This window comes from Tamandua tetradactyla, chromosome 7, assembly GCF_023851605.1.
Source record: "Tamandua tetradactyla isolate mTamTet1 chromosome 7, mTamTet1.pri, whole genome shotgun sequence".
NCBI lineage: Eukaryota > Metazoa > Chordata > Mammalia > Pilosa > Myrmecophagidae > Tamandua > Tamandua tetradactyla.
Window position 1 is genome coordinate 1,746,357 of NC_135333.1, and position 18,360 is coordinate 1,764,716.

Consider the following 18,360-nt stretch of genomic DNA (forward strand, 5'->3'; position numbering starts at 1 on the left):
TTGAATAGATATCACCTTTTTAGTTAAGATGTAATGGAGAGGCTGGAGGGAACTGCCTGAAAATGTAGAGTTGTGTTTCAGTAGCCATGCTTCTTGAAGATGATTGTATAATGATATAACTTTCACAGTGTGATTGTGTGATTGTGAAAACCTGTGTCTGATGCTCCTTTTATCTACCTTGTCAACAGACAAGTAGAACATATGGAATAAAAATAAATCATAGTGGGAACACATGTTAAAATAAATTTAGTTTGAAATGCTAGTGATCAATGAAAGGGAGGGGTAAGGGGAATGGTACGTATACATTTTTTTTTGTTTGTTTTCATTTTATTTCTTTTAAAAAAATGTAACCTGAATTTTGTTGCTCATAACAGTACTTTTTCAAATTAAAATATTTCTTCTTTCTCTATGTTTGAAAAAAAGAAAAAAGAAAACACAGGTGTCTGTTACTGCCAGATGCCTTGGGTAATGGAATCACTGACCTCTTGTAGATTTGGGGAATGTTTCAGAACTTCCGAGATGCTTTCTATAGGGTGGTACAATGGTGGCTCAGTGGCAGAATTCTCACCTACCATGCTGGAGACCCAGGTTCGATTCCCAATAATAAAAAAAAAAAGATGCTTTCTGTATTATATGAGTCCAAATACGATAATAATACAATTGAGAATTACATGGACAGGGATATTTTAGTCAGGGGAATTGAGTTTGAGAGCTTTGTTCATTTTTTTGAGGTTACATAGTGAAAGGGAGAACCAGGACTTGAACTCGTTCCTCTTTCCTTCTAATTGTGTGGGTTCTCTTCCAGCCTGCTGCACCCTGGGGAAGCCAGAGAGGGGGCAGGAGTGGGGTGGGCTGGCGTGGGGGGGCATGGCTGCTGACCCCAAAGGGTTGGGTGGAGAGACTACACTTCACCCTTCATTTACATGGCTGTAAATAATACAGTATTCACTTTCTAGATATATATAGTTATTTAACCTCTTCTTGGTGACTCAGGGTTAATATTTTGTATACTAGTAATAAATGAAATGTTACGCTTCAGTTGCATAAATTATTTTAAATTTTAGAATGTTTTCATACTCCATTTATGATCAGGAAGGACTATGTGATTATCTCATTTTATGACAGAAGAAACACATTCAGAGAGGCTAAATTACTTACACCAGTAACAATTAGAATTAGAACTAAAACAGGATTCCTAGTTCACTGCTTTTCTCACAGAGTAATATCTTTGGGGTCTCTATCGAGTGGTGCGTGCCCCTTGTCCCCTACATCAAACGGTTGCAGGACTGTTGTGTGTTGAGTTGGGTCTGCTCTTTATAATTTTTCTTTGCCTGCCACCCTACATCCAGGCAATGAGCTGTTATTTGCGCAAACAATGTTCCTATCTGTTTTGGCTCTTCCCTATTTTAATGTGTTTGTTTTCAACCTTTGGTAGCCTGGAAATGAGACATCCATGTGATTTCTAGCTTTGTATGAGGTTGGAGAGAATAGACTCTGAGGTCAGTGTCTTGCCTGTAAACAAAGTCCACACGTTCTCTGGACTCTTTATTGGTTCCTAAGAGACCTTTAAATCTAAAGTGCTGATTCTTGGTTGGGTTTCAGGTGAGTGGCGCTTGTGGGTGGTTGCATTCCTATTGAGATAGCAGCTCTCCCCATGCCTGTGTGCCTGTGAATTGTGCACACTAGGTGTGTATTTGTAAGTGCACCGGTTACAGAGCTAATGTTATTTTGAAATACAACATTTGTAAAGTTTGCAGATAATTTTAAAGTTCCTATTTCACTTATAGTAATCTTGTAGGCGCTTCTGTGTAGAGAAATACACCCGCTTTCTGTCTGGGTTTCTCAAAATTGTTCATGGATCGTTGGATGCTTACAGGCCTTGAGGCCCTAGACCAGCAAGAAGGAAGAGACATTTGGGGATGGGAGGAAGGAGGTCGAATGAGAGGAAAACAAATGTGAAGTTTGTTGCCTGGGGTGGGAATGTGCTCCAGTGCCAGCCTCTGGAATCCTCAGCAACTATCCCATTACGAGTTAATTTTACTTATAGATTTCCTTTCGTATATGTATGTGTTCTACGTTCAATTCCCTATACGTAGTTATCGTCTGTGAGGAGGTTTCATTGTATACACTTTCCATAAAGCCCTTCAGTTTCAAAGAATTTGTAATTTTCCAATCCTAATCCCTAATTTGTGCAACATCTATTTTCCTTCAGATTTTTTGTTGCACTAAATTTTGTTGATGAATGAACCTACCTTGATGGTTTCTAAGAAGCATAAAATACCATTTTTCTCCCATTGATTGATTTTCTTGATGGATCGTGAGTATAATTTATACACAGCTTGGCGCCACTAATCTTGTCTTGTTCTTGAGACAGCTTTGACAATAAGCTGCTACTTTGTCTTTGATTTTTAATTCAATATTAATAAAACACCATCCATTTGTATTTTTATCTATAAAACATGTAAAGAAAAAACATGCTTAAGAGTTTACCAAGCTGGTTTTCAGGTTCTTAGTGTTTTTTTCTCCCCCGCCCCCCCCCCCCCCCATGCTTCAGTGAATATAAGGTCAACCGGGGTTAGCCAAGTTTTTCCCTGGTAAACAGGCTTTCTAGTGGAGTGGTTTTTTTTTTCTTTTTTCCTTTTTCTCAGAGTGGCCTACATGCAGGCCTTTCAGGTTGGTGCATGTAACTTTCCTATGGGGATTTGGTTTAAATTTGCCCTTAACTAATCTCCTAATTTTATTACTGTGGCTACAGTGCATATTGTGCATAAAGCATGTTGATGCTAAGTCTGATCAGAAAGGCCTTTTCTGGTAAGATTTGATTTTCAGTGGACTGAGTCAAAATGAGTTATAGTAGGGCTGCTATTTTTGGCTGTGTGTAAGAGCTTCTGTAGTCTCTCTCTCACAAACAGAATTTTGGGTATCAAAATAATGTGCAGAGTGACTAAAATAACTTTACGTGTGCCTTATTACAAATAGAATTTTGTGCTGTTTTCCTGTGGAAATCTGTTTGGTTGCAATCAGTAGCTGAAGTTTAAATTTCCAGGCTCCAAGTACATCCCTGTGAAGTTTTCCCTGCTGTCTGGGGCAAGGCATCTCAATCTTGGGACTATGGGAATTTTGGATGAGATAATTCTTTGTTGTGGGATGCTGCTTGAGCTTTGTAGGATGTTTAACAGCATCCCTGGCCTCTATCCACCAGATGCCAGGAGCACCTTAGCCCGTAGTGACTGCCAGATGTTTCAACAGATCTTCCCAAAGGTTCCATGGTGATAGGATTGCCAGCATTAGCAAATAAAAATATAGGGCATACAGTTAAATTTGTCTCTCAGATAAATAATGAATAACTTTTAGCATAAGTATATCCCATGGTATTTCAGGATATGCTTGTACTAAAAATTATTCATTGTTTATCTGATATTTAAATTAATTGTATTTATCCAGCAATCCTATCCAGGGGGCAAAATCATCCCCAATGAAAATAACTGTTCCAGGGCCTACCTTCCTTCCTTAAGCCTTGGTTTCGACCACGTGGACGACAGTCACATGCAACTCGCATATAAAATGTCCTAGAGACTGCAAGGCTTCTAGGACAGCAGACCACACACCAGCTGGTGCAGGCACTGTGACACCTGAGTGCCTTAGACTTTGTGAGTCAACACACTTTTGTTCCCAGTTTGGGAAAGGTGATGGAAACATCAGCCTTTTGTCTTGATCTACTTGTCCTCCACTCTTTTCTTGTAAATTGATGTTTGTTAAGGGGTGTGTAGAGTAAATAATGCCACAATTGGATTCTTCAGAAGTCAACTTAAGCAAATTGGAATCCTCACTAACTACATGTCCCTATTTCAATTTTCTTTTTCTTTTCCTTTTCGCGTTTTTGAGCACTGAAAGGGAGCCAGTTAGTACATTGTTTCTACACATGCAAGGACAATAGAGTAGAGCAGTCAAAGATGTTTTCTCTGCAGTCACAGGGACTTGGATGAATCCTAGTTTTGTGATTCACTATGTGACTTTGGGCAAGTCACTCTCTGCCACAGTTTCCTCATCTATGATAAAGAGTTACACAAATGCCTCCCTCAGTAATGTTATCACGAACAATCAATGAATTAGTGCTGATAAACCTCCTACTAGGAGAATATCTGGCACATGACCAGTGTCCGGCTAATATTAGTTGTTAGGAACTAGGGAGAAGTTTTGATGGTACAAAAGTGACTATAACTGCTAATATTTACTAAGTGCTTACTGTGTTCCATATTATTGTAAATGTTTGCTTGCAATATTGCATGCTTCTAATTCTCTCTTGGACCCCGTGGGGGATGTGCTTGTATCGTTCCTTTTTCAATGAGGCACAGAGAAGTTTAGAAGCTCAGTGTGCCCAAGAATGTGTCTGATGCAGGTTAAACCTGGCATTTGAATCATAGCATACTGATTCTTAACCACTCTGCTGAACTGCCTACCTATGGGATGGTTCTCTGCTTGGAGCACAGGTGGCAGAAGTACCATGCATGGGGAGCACTGAGACAGTGGGTGATACCTGGACAGCCCCATAGGTCATCCAGGTCAATCCTGGAGGTCTAGCACATCTCTATGGAGCACCCTTCTCTCTGGGTTGCAGGTGACACACCTTTATAGCCCATTAAGCCCAAATCTTTGCACCTCCAGAATACCCCACTCAGGAAATTCAATGAGCAAAACATTTCCATGTAGCATTGAGAAATCAGAGCAACATCAGCTTAAGCAAACTCAATATAGGTTTCATTTGTTTTTCTTTTTTTAATGGCTTTACTCAGATAAAATTTACATACCATAAAGTTCACCTAGTTAGCCTGTGCAATTCAATGGGTTTTAGTACATTTACAGAGTTGTGCAGCCGTCACTATAATCTAGTTTTAGAACATTTTCATCATTGCCCATAGAAACCTTAAATTGTTAGGAGTTACTCCTCATTCCTCCCCCTTCCGCAACCGTACACAACCATGCATCTATTTTCTGCCTCTCTAGATTTGCCTATTCTGGACTTTTCATATAAATGGCATCGTACAGTGTGTAGTCTTTTGTAACAGGCTCTTTCACAGGTGCTAAAACCTTGTGCTCGGGCTCCAAGGTCTCCTGTGGTTTTTGCCCCCCTCAGGATCCCTTTCTTTGAACTCACCTGTTCTCCAGATGTTTGAAGGGGTCAGCAGTTTACATATTGTCTGGAAAACTGGCTTCCTCTCTTTTATCTTCTACAGCATTTTTCTTTGGGCTCTAGAACCGAACCTGTAGTCACTGATGGTTATAGATAGATATTGCTTCACTGGATGTGGGGTTTTCCTGATTTAAAGACTCAGATGCCCTTTTCCTTTTCAGACTCTTCATGTGGAACACACACTCATGCTGCATCTTAGGGTTTACATCCAAGAAAGCATCTCTGCTGGGACGTCCCGATTATCTTTCCACGAGATGTTTCTAATGTTATGTCATGTAGAGAAAATGTTGAAACTTAACTCTGTGGCTTTCTGACCCTCCTATTGTGACTTTATATACGTTGTCAGAATGGTGGACGCTGGAGGAGCCTGGAAACCAGAAACAAGTGTTCTGCTTCTGAGCAGCTTCATCTTCAGGCCGGAGTTTTATTTCCACAAGAGAAGCCTTGATGGGCACTTAGGGAAAGTGTAGTGTGTTTCTGGAGTTATAAAACCGACCATTTATTTGTATTCATCTGACAAGTCCTGCTGTGTTTCTTTACTTGTTCTCGCCTGTATTATGGGCTTAAGAGTCTCTTTTCCGTGTCTCTTTATTTTCCCTGAAAGCTCAATAATGATTTAATCGCAGAACTTAAAGAGCTTGTCATGTAAGTACATTTAAAGTGAAAAACAAGAACTTTTTTTTCCCAGCAAGAAAAGGCAACAATAAATCAAAGGAAAGGACCAGTGAAAAGAAAGGAAGAAGGGAAAGGGGACTGAACTGTACCCGCCTTCCCTCTGCCCGTCCCATCTGTTCTCAGGAGGACGGCCCGCATGCCTTGTCATGGGCCTTGGGGACAGAGCACTTGCAGCTGTCCTCAAGAGGATGCCTGTGTATTTGCTCACCATTTTAGGACAGGGAAGGGAAGGAGCATTCTCATCCAATACAGCACATACAAGTGCCACAGCTACGGGATAAAAATGTTTCTTTTGGAAAAATCTATTGAAACATTTGTGAGATGTTCAGCAGAGTGCGTGGGGTGTGGGTGTGAATAGATCTGTGTAGGTGAAATGAGGATAATGCAGTCTTGTCAGCAATCCAGGGGAAGCAAAGGGGACCTGATATTGGGACTCTTAATTCTCCTTATCATGAAAGCACATGAGGGTGGTTACTGGCCTGCTAGAAGAGTGAAGTGGTAGTGCTGTTGACACAATATAAGGAAATTTGCAGCAGGTTTAATTTTTTTTAATCTGAGTCTTTTGCTCCAATTATTGACCTAGCACCAGTGAGTCCAGGATTTGTCTTACAGATGAGCTGTTCTAGTTTGTAAGCAATATTCCAGAATTGCAATGGCTTTTACAAAAGGGAAATTTAATGTTACAAGTTTACAGTTCTAAGGCAATGAAAACACCCAAATTAAGAGGTTACCTTAATTCAGAGAAGGTCCCTGGGTTAGGAACACCTTTGTCAGCTGGGTAGTCACATGGCTGGCATCTGCCTCTCCAGGTTCTGGCTTGCTTAACATCTCATGGGCTCCACACATCTCCAAATATCTGGGCCTCTGTTCTCCATGTTTCTACATCTACGTCAGCTCTGCTGTGAATTTTCTTCCGGCTCTAAGGCTTCTGTTGTTTCTTTAGGCGCTGTCATTTTGGAGGTTTCTCCTAAAAATGTTTCTTTTAAAAGATTCCAGTAAACTAATCAAGAGCCACCTGGAATGAGTAGAGTCACAGCTCCATCTAATCAAAATTTAATACCCACAATTGGGCGTGTCACATCTGCATAGAGATAATCCAATCAAAAGATTCCAACCCACATTATTGGATCAGAATTAAAAGAAAAGACTGCTCCCACATGATTGTATCAAGATTAAAACATGACTTTTCTAGGGTTCATAATAATACTTTCAAACCAGTGCATTCCACCATCTTGACTCTAAAAAAGACATGTTTTTCCCTTATACAAAACACATTCATTCTATTACAATATCACAAAAGCCTTAAACCTTTTCAGTAACAATACAAATACAATACAAAGTTAAAACCAATACAAAGTCTCAACAAAGTCAGTTACAGGTATGGTCTGTTCTAAGGCAAATATTTTCTTCTGGATCTGGACCTGTAAAACTCAGAACAAGTTTTCTGCTGCCAATATACAAAAGACGGACTGTTATAGGATACATGTTTCCAATGCGATAGGGAGAAATTGGAAGGAACATGGGGGTCACTAGTCCCATACAATTCCTAAAATCTGCAGGGCAAACCTCATTAGATTTCAAAGTCTGAGAATCGTTTATCCTCAGGACTTTGGAAAATGGCAGGCCCACCCTTTCCAAAGGCCTATGCAGCCATCTTGCTCCCTCCAAAGGCTGGTATGGAGTTTGCAACCTTGGGGTACACTGAGGAGACCACCTTTTTCTTGGCTCCACCCTCTCCCAACAGTGGGACTTCACCTGGGCTGTCTGCTAACTTCAGGGCACAATCTCAACCCCTCCAGAACAATAGGGTGGCAACCAGGCTCCCTCCAATCCTCGGTTTATGTTTTCCACCCGCTCCGAGGTCTGAGGAGGCACACTTCTTCCTGAACAATGACGTGGAAGGCCCCCGCTCTGCTTCTGGGGCAAATTCACCCTCTCCATGTGTATGGGTGGGTCCACTCTTCTGGCCTGAGGTTTCCTGGCTCCAGACCTTAGCTTCCATGGTTCTACCTCTTTGAAGACATTTTTCCTTCACTTGGTCCCTTTTCTTTCCGTTTAAGTCCAGAATGGCAGTGGTTCCATTTATTCCATTTGTACAGTGGTTCCATTCATACAGATCCCACACCAGTTCTTGTTGCTCTTCTATGTAATATGCTGGGACAATGCCCATCAGACAAAAGGACTTTCCATAGTTCCTTTCTGGAAAACTCAGTCTCTAATCCTGACTTTTTCTGAAATGCTTGAATGCTTCCATGTTTGCATAAATCCTCACATGGGTCCCTATTCATTGAGGTCTAACTTTCTGGAAGTCCAGAATTTTCCTGACCATCAATTTCTGTTTTCCCTGTACCCAAGAGTTCAATTCTCAACTTCTCTCTTTCCTGTCACATTTTACTATAAGCTGCAAGGAGAAGCCAGACTGCATTTTCCAGATTTAGTATGGAAATTTCTTCTGCTAAATATCCAAATTCATTACTCTCAAATTCTGCTTTCCATCTACAAAGAATGCCTTCCTTCCAGTTTGGAACTACACCTTCATTTCTGTCTAAAACCTCATCAGAGGTATCGTAAGAGTCCGCATTTTGACCAACAGTCCCTTCAAAACACTCTAGGCCTTCTCTATCAGGTATATCACAATTCTTCCAGAATCTTCCCCTTATTCACTTAAAAAACCATTCCAACATGTTTGGTATTTGCAAACCACAACAGCACCCCACTTTTCTGGTACTAAAATCTGTTTTAGTTAGTAAGCTGCCAGAATGCAATATACCAGAAATGAAATGGCTTTTAACAAAGGGAATTTATTAAGTTGCAAGTTTACAGTTCTAAGGCCATGAGAATGTCCACATTTAGGCACCAAGCAGAGGTTACCTTCACTCAAGAAAGGCCAATGTACTTCAGGGTTTCTTTCTCTCGGCTGGAAGGGTATATGGCACACATGGGAGTGCCTGCTTTCGCTTCCAACTTCTTGTTCCATGAAGCTCCCCCAGGGGCATTTTCCCTCTTGATCTCCAGAGGTCTCTGGCTGTGTAGACTCTGTTGGTTCTGAGGCTTTTTCCAAAATGGTTCCCTCTTGAAGGGCTCCAGTAAGCAACCCCACCTTCAATGGGTAGAGACATAGCTCCATGGAAACCATCTAATCAAAATTACTACCCACAATTGGGTGGCTCATATCTCTATGGACACAATAAAAAAATATCACTCAGTGATACTGAATGAGGATTAAAGAACTTGGCTTTTCTGGGGTACACAACGGATTCAAACTGGCACATAAGATTAGGTTGGGAAGGCATCATATATGGCAGGGCTATTTTGGCTCTTTGAGATTCATTTTATGGTGTTGCTGGGAGACTTTAGAAGTCCTCTTGAGAGTCTGTCTCCTGCCCCTGCAAAACCTAAATAGTGTGCACTTGTGAGCATGTTTGCCAGCCTGAACACCTGGACCTCAATCCTGGCTCACTGTTTGTGTGAAATTAACCAAGTTATCTAACTTCTCTGGCCTCAGTTGTTTTTTTTTTTTTTTTTTTTTTGTTGTTGTTGTTGTAAACAGTGATTGTGATAGGTTGAATTAAGTGCCCTAGTAAAACCCGTGCCCTTGATCTTGATCCATACCTGTGGTTGTGAACCTGTTGTAAATAGGATCTTTTGGTTAAGGTGAGGCCCAACCAAACGAGATTGAGGCTTAATCCCATTATGGGAGGCTTTATGAGAGAAAGCCAAAGGAGGAGCAAGAAGCCAGAACCCAGAAGGGAAAGCAGAGAACACCACCATGCAACAGGGACCAAGGATTACAGACAAGCAGCCTCAGAGTCTTACAGACCTTGGGGAAAATGCATTGCCTTGCTGACACCCTGAGTTTGAACGTCTCCTAGCCTCAAAAGTATGAGCCGATAACTTCCTGTTGCTTAAGCCAAGCCATTGTCTGGTATTTGTTTTAGCAGTCTGGGAAATGAAGATGGTGATAATAAAATTGCCAACTGTACGGTGAAGTTGTGTGCTCTAGGAAAAGCTTTTCAACCATTAGAGCAGTCTGAATATGGAATAGCTTACATCATAAAGCTGTGGGTTCCCTTTTACTGGAGAAAGCCAAGCTGAAGCTCGAGGACTGCCAGGAATATTGCAGAGAATAGTTCTGCATTGTGAAAGTGATCTAAGAGGTTCCCTCCACAAATGGAATAGTCCATGCAAAGCGTTGACCCCTACATTTGACCCATAATAAGCATTCGATGCTAGCTGACACAGCTATGAGGACTGCTAGCACTACTGCTTTGTGGTCCTGAAGAGGACCCAAGTTGGCTGCCGTCAGCTAACATACTCCACAGGAGAAAGCTTTTCTCCAAACTCTGTTTCTGACTAGACTTTAGAGTAGTTATTTTGGATGCTTATTTTGATACCTTTTGGATCAGCAGAATGGCTCTACAGTCCAGACCCATATCTAAGTAGATTTACATAAAAACCACTAGTGTGTTATCTAAGTGAAGTAATAGAATCTAAAATTCAGGACAGTAAAAAAAAAAAAATTCAGAATACTAGATAACTATTAACAATGTCAAATATGGCAGAAGCAAAGGTTTTTTTTTTTTCCTTACCAAAAATCTATTTTAACCACACATTCTATTGTCACAACAGCTTGCTAAACTGCTTGTTGTACTCGTGGCACAGGACGGCTGGATCTTGAGATTTGGCTGTTTTGACTCACAGTGTTTACAAACTTGATGATCAGGCTGAGCCTCTCATATCTGTACCTAATCCAGTTTAAGGGCAAGTTGAAATTTCAGTGGCTACTTCTGAGCCCAAATGTCAAGCAATCAGACTGAAGGGAGGGCTAAGGGGAAAGAACTCTTTTAAAAGCAGTAAAAGAAAAGCCAAAGGGAACAAAACAGAGAGAGGAAGCTGTTTGGATTTAGAGGCAGGGACAGAGATTTATCCCTCCACTAAATCTAATGACTAAAAGCTTGGATGAAGAGAGGGTTCAAATGTAAATTCAGTTCTCATGCTCCCTTTGTGACCCTTTAAGAAAGGCCAGCTTTGGGAATGAGACATCCCTAAGGGGATGATGCATTGTGTTCATCACTTCATGTAATTTTTATCAGAAGTCTATAGGTTTCCTGGAATTTTTATTTAGAATGTTTTTTATTAAAAAGACAATGGCTTTTAAGTACCAGAGCTTTCACCAATAACGTTCATGGCAAGTGTTTTTGCTCTGGCGTGTTTCTATAACCCGATCCCAAAACCTCGGGGAATGGTGGGAACCTGTGGATTATCCTTCCAACTTGTTCTCCACCTACAAAGGAGAATCCCCTCTTCTCTGAGATACAGAGGATAGGAAGGGTCAGCATTCTTATCCTCATTTCTACCTTCTTGCTGCAGCCGGGGCCACATGGTCTTCATTTATAGCCTTGGACGCACCTTGGGCCCTTAGACCAATCCTGCTTCTAGGTCAGGAACTTTAAGATACGGGACCGTCAGGTTACGCTTGCTGTTGATATGCCTCTGCCTAACCTGATGTTTCAGTGTCCCAAGACCTACTTTCTACTGAGGGGATACGAGATAGTTGAAACTTTATCATGTTCGGGATATCACTTCCTATCTTCATAAACTGATGCCCAAGAACTAGGGAATCTGCCTCGCTCTTTCTATGGCTTGTAGTTCTGCCCCTCAGTGGGAGCCAGCCTTCCCTGGAGCTCCTCTCCTGTCTGCCTTCATCTCCCAACAGTCCCTGTTCCAAGGTTGTCCTTTGTTTGCTCCACTCATGAGCATCCATTGTGTGCAAGAACTGTGTCAAACACTTAGAATGCAAAAGAGATCAGCGATAGAGAGGGCAGACCAGTAAATAGATAGCTCTAATAAAATGTGATGAGTTATAACTGAGGTGGGTGGAGTTCTGTGGGAAGAGTATCATGAAGAGCACCTTTCCAAATGCTGGATCCATTGGGTAGCATGCTGTTACGCAAACTCAAGCTCCTCCCTGTACCTGCAGCTGGCTGCATGCCCATCGCCAGTCATATTACAATTCAAGAGTGTGGTTTCAGGTCCCTGGGCCATTCCATCCAAACAGTCCTTGGCTGGGATGTGCACTGACAACCTGGACCCAGGAACTTTCCTCCACCATTCTCTCGTGGGCCGATTTCCACACTACCCCAGATGGTAGATTGGGCTCTGACTTAGGGAACTTTTCTTGAGAAGAAACTGCGTCTATACTTGTCCTAACATCCCATTCTCATTTTTGTTCAATTAATTTAGAGAACGTACCTATTAAGAGAATAGCTCTTAAAGACTCTGTAGAAAGTATTAAGTGTAAGACGTGATCTCTGCTCTCCAAGATTTTACAATAGAAGAGACGCATACAAAAATAGGGGATGATATATTTAAATAAATGTTGTACACAGAGTTTCTAAACTTTCCTTGTAAGGACGTCTTAGCGAAAATTAGTGTGTGTAAAGGATGGTGACACCAGCTGATGATTTTTCTGTGGCTGTCTGCCTAGGTGTCCTCAGCAGGGAAGGCCGTGCCCTCTTCTGTTTGAAACGTGTTAACCTTTCACAGAGTCAGCCTGGAGCAACATTATTGTTTTCTTCATCCTTCCTCTCTGACTTGCCTCCCCCACTCCTGACAAAATATGGAAATCCTGTCCCCAAGTAGTCTCGATCACAATATACACTCTCACCGGCAAAAGAATGTATTTTTAACCCTGAGACTTCAAAAATGGCTTAAATCATTCATGCTGTCGTCTAGTAGTCTGCCGCTGGGTTGTTGTTTTTCCCAGGCTTAATGAGCCCTCCTGGCACTGCGCTGCCACAGAGCCTGCGAACGGCTTCGAGAGAAGGCAAGCCCGCCGCTAAAATGTGCAAGTCATCATCCTTTCTCCGAAAACGCTACGGGGAAAGCGTTCAGGACAAGCACACAAATGATTTTTGCAGGCTGTTCTTTAGCGAATTTGGGTCATGAAGTCCAGTGTTGCTCAAGGAGTTTAAAGGGCAGAAAGAGAGGCTTTTAGTGGCTTGAAAACCAGATGAGAAGAAAGAAAGAAATGAGATGGGCAAGAAAAAGTTGTTTTAAAAGAGGGCATTTCTCTACTTTGTTTCCTGAAGCAGAACTACTTCTGCCCCCTCCCCCCCCAGTCTTGCTGTATTAAGGGACAGTTGGTGATGGGTGTGGCAGGGGAGCAGAGGCTGCTGAAAACTGACTGCCAATCTGACACTAGGAGCCTGGGGAGCCGGGGAAGGGGATGGGGTGGGGAAGGGGGGATGGGGCGAGGATCTGGCGGCAGGCAGAATAGAGGAGGGGTTGCTGGAAACCTCTGGGACCTGCTGCAAGCTAAGGGAATTGAGATCAACCAGGCTCGCACTATCAACCACACTGAAGAAATAAAAAAAAAAAGAAAGAGAGAGAGATGTTAAAATAGAGGCTTTCAGAGAGCATATGGACAAAATATTTCCAGTGATATTTTTCTTTGGGTTTTGAATTGGAAGGACCTCAGAGATCCTGTACTTTAACCTTTCCAAGTTACAGATAAGCTGAGGGGCTTGCTCAAGGGCATCCAGAGAGTTAATGGCTGAGCCAGTGGCCGAATTCAGATCTGTCAGCTTCTGCCAATATTCTCTTCTGTCTAACCAGGCGTTGCTCTAAGTGATTTGCATGTGATATTTAAACATATTTAATGTTCACCATAGCTATATGGGATTGATGGGGTTGCGGCCATTATTTTGCTCATGGGCTCTGAGGCATGTGACATTAAAACTGCTAACCCACAGCCAGGGGTGACAGAGCCAGGGTTTAAGCCAGGCGATGTGTCTCTGGGGCCATGCACACAACCCACGACACCTCTTTAAATAGGTTTTGGTAGCTGGTCTGAGATCTTAACCACCATTTATAACAACATGTATCTAGGGGGAAAATGTGTTTTGAGATACCAAAAAGAAGGGAACTCATTGGCACAAACAGCTACAGCTGTTTTTTTTTTTTATTAAAAAAAATTAACTAACACAACATTTAGAAATCATTCCATTCTACGTATGCAATCAGTGATTCTTAATATCATACATAGATGTATGTGTTTTGTTGAAAGAAGAAAGAATGTTGTCATGTGTAGCATGGGCAGACAGCTTGGGAACTAAAGTAGGAGACTGAAAGCCAGACTTAAGTCTATTTTCAGGGTCCACTAGTCAACAGAGTTGAGGCCCAGAAGCCTGGCTGCCTTTTGGGGTTCTCTTAGTTCTCTGCATGTTAGCCATTACTCTTCCTGCTCCTTATATTTATTAAGCTCATGGTTGGGCAAATTGCATCCCCTTTAGACATTCAGCTTTTGGCCCACTCTTGTATACTTGTGCTTGCATAGGGTATGTGGTCAGAGACTTACTGTGGCTTAGTCTTGCAGTCATATTTTCATCCTGGAAAGAATCTCAAGAGATTGAAGTAGTTACCAGGTGGACCCAGAGTGGAGGTGAGTCACCCCTGCTTTAAAGTAGTCCTGTTTTTGGATGGACCGTTATATGAAAAAAGCCAGAAGCAGGCTGGACCCCTCAGGGTCAGTGATGGTCAGATTCCTGAACTGAACATGGACCTGGGCTTGTTAGGAATTCTCCCAAACTCAAGTGGAGGCAGATGTGTATGTGTGTGTCTCTGCACTGCTTCGGTCTGTTCTGAAGCATTTGTGTTGGCATAGTAGATCTGCTGAATCTTAGGGACCCACCCATGACATAGTGACCTAGAGAGGGCTTGGTTACAAACTTTAACTTGACTCATTGGTTCCTGTCAGGATAAATACCTGCTCAATAAATACTTGCTGAATCAGTGAGTGAATGAATGAACCAAAGTCTGCAAAGAAGTGTGACACACGATGATCCTATCTATTGAGGACCCACTGTCTAGCTCAGTTTCAAAATCAACTTGTGATTTTTAACCTGTGTATCTTTTTCTCATGGCTATGGGGGGAGCCATGGTTTTTATACCACCTGGTTGCTGCTCAGCACTGACCAGTATCACTGGTGGCAGTATCCCAATTTGCAAGCCTAGTGTCTACTATTAAATGAGTGGCAAGGTCCTGGCATGGTATTCTATGAGAATGGTGGCCCCTGGAATTTTCCTAAATCAAAGATTTAGCCTTGCAAAATGACCTACTAAGTAACAACAAGCCTATTCTTTTCTCTTAGAGTTGCATGATCAGTGCCATCTGATTAAATAGTAAGAGGAAAAATGGTGTTGGGAAATGCCCTTATTCCTTAAAAAATATGGTGGAATTCTCTGCCATTCATCATTAGTTTTATGGAGTAGTTCTTCAACCTAAATTTATGTCCACTATGTGTAGCCCATGTTTGTCTTTTTAACTTAGTAGCCAAGAACAGGTATTCTTAAAGTGCTTTGGTGAGTTTAGATTTTATTACTCTTAATGGATACCAGATTGTACAGAAAAGCAGAAGAAAAAAGGAATTTTTTGAAAAAGTACTTTTAACACAAGTACCGAAAGAAATAGTTAACTTACTAAGGTGGAATCTTATCAATTCTAAAATATAGCTACCTGATTAGATTAAAAAAAAACCCAACTCTCTCAATAATGGTTACATTTCTTATGTGAATGATCTCTTTGCTGAAATTACTGAAAATGTGTAATTCTTTTTTTTGAGCCGATGAGAGATTGTCCAGTTTCATAAATGAAGCTTGACTTTTATTTCCAAAGAGGTGATTTGTCAGGAGAGGGGAGTTTCCCAGCTCTGCTGCGTTTGAGGAACAGAACTTATTCTGGGATGGATCTTTTCCATTGGAATTGGATTGAGAGAGAGAGAGACTTGGTGAAATCCAAACGAAGGGTTTTATCTCAGTTGCTCCTGCTCTTGTTTCAGCAGCCTGCAGGGATTAACTTGTGGTTGGGTCTGAGCCAGAGAGATAAATGACACAGCGCTTGTGTGCTCACATTCAGAGAGAACTCTTGCCAAAAGGGAACAAGGAAGGATTGTGTTAAAGAGAGGAAAGAACATCTTAATACAGCAGAATGATGCAGTCTGCTCTATGGGCTTTCTGTGGGACCTTGAGCCAATATCTTTGATGTTTAATATGCAAGTGACATCAAGCAGGGGAAACAAAGCCACTTGGCAACAATGCCGGGTGGGTCCCTCTTTTTTTTTTTTTTTTTAAGTATAATTTTTTTGTTCTCCCAACAACCTCATAATACAAAGGAAATAGATCTACAGAAAGATTTGAAAAAGCACTAAATTTATTAAAGTGACCCTCAAAATTCAGATCCTGAATTTTCCAAAGCAGGAAAGTTTAGAGCTAAGGATGGGAATCTCTTACAAATGTGTATATTATCCTTCATACACTATAAAAGATTGCTCAATAATAGATGATTTCAGAGAACATAAACAACGTAAAGCCTTTTACTAGGAAAGCCAATCAGTCCACCTTTCAAAGAACTGTGTCCCTTTGTAGTCCTGGTGTTAACTGAGTAGCCCTTATAAAGCCAGGTCAGTTATTAGTAGGACTTTTATCACGTGCAGGGGTTAGTTTCCAAACTCAATACTTAAGGCAAAAATGCAGCACATTTAAAATTGCCTTTGAGAATCCTTAAGTTGCCCATAAAATGTGGTATACACGATTTTGTACATATGCATATTTTCATTCATGAGTATATGTATGCATACAATAAACTATTTAAAAGACGAATGTAATTTTCCAGTATTTTTATTGCATAAAACAGTAGTAGCACAGAGCACACCTAGTTGAATGTATGTACGAAGTGACCCTATCTGTGGATAGAATTTTTTACAGCTTTAGCTTCCTTCTCTCTAGCACCTAAGTGGTTTCTAAGATTCTTCTCAATGTAATTAAACTGAAGGGGGAAACTGGAGGGAACTGGCGGCCAGAAGCTTAGAGGGCTGCCCCTTTGAAAGAGATGGAAGTGTGTCCCCACTAGGGAAGCAGCAGCCTTTACTGAAGGTCCTGAGACAGTGACAGTCCGACCCTGAGAAGGGCTCTGGGCTGACCTCCCAGCGTGCTGTCCCTGGCCTGCTCACGAACTTCCCTGACTCGGATCCGGGATAGGCCCAGAGGCCCCGGCTTTTGTCCTTGCCGCACTCAGATTCGGCATCTTTTGTTACATTCCTTCAAAACGCTGCCTAGCTACCACTCCACCACACTTCTTCCTCTTGGGCTGGATGTTTTCATTCTGCTTTTGTTCTCCTCACCTCAATTCTTGGTTCTCTTACCATATCTCAGAGTGGATGTGGACGGTAGTGCCGCTACACTCCCGGTGGAGGAGAGGGCAGCACGGTTTGAGTTGGGCGATAAGCTTCTCTGCACCAGGAGGCCAAATGCAATTATGTGGGGTGAGTCTTGCACCTCTGCACCTCCTCCCTCCAAAACACAGAAATTAGTGGGCTGACAGCTTGCAGTCTTCATTTTGAATGATTTTTCTTATGTTTTCATTGGGTAGAAAGTAGATGGCAGAAAGAGGTGCATGCTTCAAGGGCATAGTGAGAAAACTGGACAGAGAGATGAGTTGCTGGGCTGGGTTTACAAAAAGACAGACATATCTCTCTCAAAAGATTTTGCCACCAGGGTTGTTCCGAAAGCTAAGGCACTGTCTCTGAGTCTCAACACTAGTAATTAAGGACAACTCAGAACAAAGTTTTTTCTACTTTTTTTTTTTTTTGATATTTAAGTCAAAAGAATATATTTTTCACAGTCTCTTAAAACAAGCTCCCTATTTAAACCTGTGATTCTGAGGCAGTAACATGAACTTTCTGGTATTATCCATAAAATAAAAATAAGGTGCCGATTTGAATCTGTTACTTACCCCAGAAAAACCAAGTTCTTTAATCCTCATTCAATATTGCTGGGTGGGAGCTTTTTTATTATTTCCATGGAGATGTGACCCACCCAACTGTGGGTGGTAACTTTTGTTTAGATGGTTTCCATGGATGTTTCTCCACCCAGTCAAGGTAGGGTTGCTTACTGCAGCCCTTGAAGAAGGAACCATTTTGTTTAGATGGTTTCCATGGATGTGTCTCCACCCAGTCAAGGTGGGGTTGCTTACTGGAGCCCTTGAAGAAGGAACCATTTTGTTTAGATGGCTTCCATGGATGTGTCTCCACCCAGTCAAGGTGGGGTGGCTTACTGGAGCCCTTGAAGAAGGAACCATTTTGTTTAGATGGTTTCCATGGATGTGTCTCCACCCAGTCAATGTAGGGTTGCTTACTGGAGCCCTTGAAGAAGGAACCATTTTGTTTAGATGGTTTCCATGGATGTGTCTCCACCCAGTCAAGGTGGGGTTGCTTACTGGAACCCTTGAAGAAGGAACCATTTTGTTTAGATGGCTTCCATGGATGTGTCTCCACCCAGTCAAGGTGGGGTGGCTTACTGCAGCCCTTGAAGAAGGAACCATTTTGTTTAGATGGCTTCCATGGATGTGTCTCCACCCAGTCAAGGTAGGGTTGCTTACTGGAGCCCTTGAAGAAGGAACCACTTGGAAGGAGCTTTAGAGTCACCAGAGCCACCAG

General features: G+C 41.9%; 1 protein-coding gene and 1 long non-coding RNA gene across 4 annotated transcripts in view; one reads left to right on the forward strand and one right to left on the reverse strand.

Annotated features, from left to right (window-relative positions):
- The window catches only part of LOC143690756 (uncharacterized), a 31,500-nt gene extending 25,995 nt beyond the window's left edge, over window positions 1-5,505 (reverse strand). For 2 of the 3 annotated variants that reach the window (XR_013179170.1, XR_013179169.1), the window contains exons 1-2: window positions 5,156-5,505; window positions 2,253-2,450 (exon numbers count right to left, since the gene is read on the reverse strand). This is a non-coding gene — a long non-coding RNA (uncharacterized LOC143690756). The remainder of the gene's footprint in view (window positions 1-2,252; window positions 2,451-5,155) is intronic. The other variant, XR_013179168.1, reaches the window with a different exon arrangement.
- Window positions 1-18,360, forward strand: part of DISC1 (DISC1 scaffold protein) — a 387,745-nt gene that overhangs the window by 271,875 nt on the left and 97,510 nt on the right. The gene's annotated exons all lie outside the window — the stretch shown is intronic.